The sequence below is a fragment of the Salvia miltiorrhiza genome, chromosome 8 (assembly GCF_028751815.1).
Source record: "Salvia miltiorrhiza cultivar Shanhuang (shh) chromosome 8, IMPLAD_Smil_shh, whole genome shotgun sequence".
NCBI lineage: Eukaryota > Viridiplantae > Streptophyta > Magnoliopsida > Lamiales > Lamiaceae > Salvia > Salvia miltiorrhiza.
In genome coordinates, this window is record NC_080394.1 from 20,956,393 (window position 1) to 20,961,488 (window position 5,096).

The following is a 5,096-nucleotide window of genomic DNA, read 5'->3' on the forward strand; positions in this document are numbered from 1 at the left end:
CTTATTTATTTTAAATTAATTTTTACATATTATATATCAAATTAAAGATCTTTTTATGATATTTTATTAAAGATGCATTATGTGTATTATATTCATAATAAAATTAAAAAATAAATAGAAAAGAAAATAAGTTTTATATAATGAATGAGAATAAAAAGTAAAATGGAGAAGTACCAAGTGTAACGGTTTGAAACTAAAAACTAAACCACTAATTACGTTTCAATTATTAAGATTTTTCTCAATTCCAAAATTACCCTTCAAATTGAATTTATTGACATTTACTTTGTTTTTTATATATATAAAGATATAAAGATTCTCTCTTGAACCTCTCCCTACACACACACACACACATGAAACGAAAACATACACACACACATCTATACTATATTAAAAAGACAACTCCCAATTTAAAATCAAATTTAATGTAATTTCAAAACTGAGAGGCAATTTTGTAGTTATAATAATATTGAAGATTTACTTGTAATCTAAATGTTTTTTCTTTATCTTATTATTAAAATATAATATGCATATCAAATTAAAGATCATTATAAGAGTTTTAACTTGATTTATTTTATATAAATATTTAATTTAAAGTGTAAAAATTATATTTATTTAAAGATTAATTAAATTTCTAAAAAAAATTCCCCCTTCTCTTTCATCTTTTTTTTGAATAAATCTATTTTTTTTAACTTATTATTTTTCCCTTTTCATAATATTTGTTTTAATGTTGTGATTTTTTTTTTCAAGATTCAACTTAAATATATTCAATTAAAATATTTTGCTATACAAATTAATACATTCGCTTTTAAATTTACTGCATTAGAAAAAAATAAAATTTTTGCTTCCTTCAGAAATCGAACCCAGGTTTTGCATTCGTCCACCAAGATGATGCATCCACCGTACATCTATATATACACGGGTTAGGTTCCGTAGAGAAATTAAATATTTTGCGAGATTTAAAATACGTCTTTTCAACAAATATATCCGTTCATCAAAATTATTGACATGTTAATCAAAATTTGGACACTGGATTAAGGATTGATCATATGCCGTTAGATTATGTTAATTGAGTGGATGAGATTGTTTCTCATTTCTAACAACATTTACATTTCTCCATTGAATATATATATATATATATGTGTGTGTGTGTGTGAAAGTATAGAATATTATGATAGCAAGTAGCAAGTAATTGAAAAAATATTATATAAATATTTAAACCAACAAAATGCAAAAATATAAAATAAAAAAATCAATATGTCAAATTAGAAAATATATGATAGCAAATAATTGAAAAAAAAATATTTAAACCCAAATGTTAAAGAATATAAGGCAAAAAAGTTGTTGGAAAGGAGCCTCGAACCTAACTCATTAAGTAATTAAGTATTAATTAAGTAAAAGTCTAAAGAGGCAAAGGAAACAACCATTGAACCACACAGCAACTTCGTAAGTATTTTTTCCAACATTTTCTAAAAACGTTATCGAATGAAGATTTTAAAACGTAAAATATCTAATCAGATTTGCGAGGGACGACATCCCGCTTTTTTTTTTCAATACATCCCGCTTTTTTTTTCCAATATCTCTTAAACTATTAAGCACTAAACGCAGAAAACCTAATTTAAAAAACCTAATTACAAAACGTGCATCTTGGTTTCCTTCATGCGTATCTTTTTCTCTTTTACCTTCCACCATATTTTCTCTGCACATCTACGTTGCTGCCGCCTCCTGATCTCCTGCTGTGAAAGCGTGAATAACTGGAAAAAGGCAACGCTGGTCTCGTCGGTGTAGGCGCAACAACATATTCATCCTCCTGCTAGCGAACCCGACCACTGTCTCTAAATCTCAAAGCCACGGTAAATTTGTTCTTGAATTATTCTGTAGATTTCCTACGTGCAATATGTTGGATGATGTGTTTGGTGTGTTGTTAGTCTTTATATTCTTGCAATATTATTAGAAAAGATAACACATATTAGAAACACCAGCGCAGCCTATTAAGTATTATTAAGTGTCAATACCTCTCAGGAAATAAATTTTGATAGACGACATCTCGGTTATAAAAGAGATTAATAATACAGTGCTGCTAAAAAATAAAAATACTACAGAAATCAAGTTGCAGAAAATAATATGCTTTCGTCTAAATACAAATTGACCATAGCAGTGATTATTGCTTTCTTCTATCCCAAATATTGTTATTAATTTCCCTTACTGAACAATGGAAAACCCACGAAAACATCTAAGACTAAAGGTTTTATTTAGAAGGCATACTTTAGCTACTTTATTTATTGATACAACTTTTGCCGATACATACAACTTTTGTAAAACCAGACTTTGGAATTCTAACTCTTATATGATAGTATCTATTTACATAGACTAATGATATCTATTTAATTCACTTTTTTTATATTGAATTTGATTTACTATATGTATGCATTGTAACAAGGCAGTGAAGTATATATAGTAGATGGTATATAATATTTGTGTTTATTATTGATTTGTAGTCACCTATGGCACCCGTTGGAAACAAACCTCGACGTTCTATTGGACCCATGCTTGACACTGTAGTTCCGGAAACTCAAAATCAGAATAATGCAAATATCGATCCTGACTTGGATGAATCATTTTTTGATAACAACTCGGGAAACAATAATACAATTGAATCCCCATCTGATGATAGTGATGATGAGCATATACAAAATAGTGAAGATGATGCGAATAATCAAGGTACATTTATTGTTGTAGTTTTAATTTTTTATTTCAAGTTATTATATATATATATTATATATATATATTATTAATATTATAACAATATTACTTAACAGAATTACTAAAAAGAGGACATGCGAAGATGGGATTTGAGTAGGGCACTGGAAAGGTGATGATCCTAGAATTAGATCTTGAAAATCACGTAGTTGGGAGCAACGCTGCTTTATTTGCATCTCACTTGGGAATTCTGGCAAAAGATGGAAATAGATTACCCCTTTCGTATACAGACTGGAGAGCGGTGCCCAATATACAAAAGGATCTTGTCTGGACTGAAGTGAAGGTATCAAGTTTAATATAAAATTTAGTCTTATTTTATTTACGTATACAACATTTTTTCTTTACACGCATGTCTTTATGTTTTTCTTGTAGGAGAATACAAATTTGACAGATAATTACAAAAAAAATTGTTTGAAAAAGATTGGCAAATTGTGGAAGGATTGGAAAAATAGATTGAAAGCAAAACATTATACTCCACATAGACATGACAAAAGCTACATACTATCTAACTGTCCTCAGAGGGTAGAAGCTGATCAGTGGCCAAAATTGGTGAATCATTGGAGCTCTAGTCACCTATGAATATTCGTATAGATGATGCACCTCCGCAGGTATTGTTATCGATATACCTTTTCAATTAATTTACTTAATATATGTACAAAATATAATTTATTTTGTTAAATTTATGTAGGAACAAAGGAAACGTGCAACAAGGAAAAGCAAGAGGAAGTCAGAATGATGTTGAATTTTCATTGTCGCTTATAGGATTTACATTCTTGCATAGTTAGATAATTTAGACTTTGATATTTGTCTATTTGATGTTAGACTTTTGAACCATATGTTATTTTTCAATTTGACATTTACACAAAATTTATTTTTATATTTTAATTAATTGATATGATTCTTTCATTCGAGTGATATTTAATTTTTTATTCTAAGAAATTACTTACTTGAGTGTCGTATAAATGATGCAAAGTCAGTGACATAATAACAAAATGATATAAAATGTGTATTATATTTACGACATTAAATCAAGGTTTTGTAACATATATATATTATGTTGTAATACAATGCGACATTTTCACTATGACGTCAAATGTGTCCCAAACGACTACGTCAAATTAATTATAATGTCACAAACTAGGATATGTCATTTCAATTAGTGTCGTTTAAATGATGCACAATTTATGACATAGTAATAAAGTGATGCAAAAAATGTTGTATATAATGCGACACTTGTAAAAAAATTTGTAACAGATGTTATACGTCGCAATATTCTACAACACACTAAATATGATGCTAAAAGTGTCGTGAAATTTCACGTCACATTAATTTTAGTGTCACAAACTACTGTCGCAAATAATGATGCATCGTTTCAGTTTGTGATGCACAAAGTGTCGTATATATTATGACACAAATTACAGAATGTCATAAAAATGGTACGTCACATTTATTTTAGTGTCACAAACTAGTGTCGCAAATTAGGATGCGTCATTTCAATCAATGTCGTGTAATGTGAAGCAAAATAACACGCGTCATTATGACAAGTGACACGTAATGTGTCGCAAATTTTATACGACAATTATTTAAGTGACGCACAAAGTGTCGTACATGTTTGCGTCATTATCAAAAAATAATGTCGTAAATTTACCACATCACCTTTTGCGACACAATTTGACGCGACGCAGAAAATGTCGCAAATTAGCTTTTGCGACATAAAAACTAAAGTTTACGACACATTTTTTATGTCGCAAAAACTCATCTTTCTTGTAGTGACTTCAGTAATTAACTTTAGTCATTCCACATGAAATCTTCAGTAGAGCAGTCTTCAGTCCGCTAATCTTCAGTCTTCAGAACTTCAGTCTAACTAGATAACTGAACTCTAACACTTGAGTTCGAAAAGTTCTAAACTACTAATTTTTTTTAAGAGTTTTGGTATCATCAAAACTAGGGTAAGGATATTTCATTAATTTTCCAACAATTTCCCCCTTTTTGATGATGCAAAAACATACAATCAGTTCCAAGACAAGCGACGATTGAAAACAGAAAAGAAAGATACTAATCAGGGTGAATACTATTCCCCCCTTAACAATATAACCTAAAATCTTGTGAACTGAAAGAAAACTGAACAAATAAAGAACAAGGAAGAAAGCATAAGTGAAAGACATAATCAAATAATCAGAGCCTGGACAAAGAGAGATTGTCTTCAGGTTGAGATCAAAAGGATTGAATTTTCATTACATAGGAACTGACAAGATATCATTTCCTGAAAAGTTTCAGTTACAGAGCCAAGGCAAAAGGAAAAAGATTGCAACTGAAGGAGAAAAGGCTAAGGGTTTTGT

At 29.3% G+C, this 5,096-nt stretch overlaps 1 long non-coding RNA gene across 1 annotated transcript; it reads left to right on the top strand.

The window, feature by feature from the left end:
- The first annotated feature begins 1,533 nt into the window (after nucleotides 1-1,533).
- On the top strand, nucleotides 1,534-3,650 carry LOC131001793 (uncharacterized). The gene is made up of 5 exons (XR_009094033.1): nucleotides 1,534-1,850; nucleotides 2,496-2,718; nucleotides 2,817-3,040; nucleotides 3,130-3,365; nucleotides 3,446-3,650. It is a non-coding gene; the product is annotated as an uncharacterized LOC131001793 (long non-coding RNA).
- The last annotated feature ends 1,446 nt before the right edge of the window (nucleotides 3,651-5,096 follow it).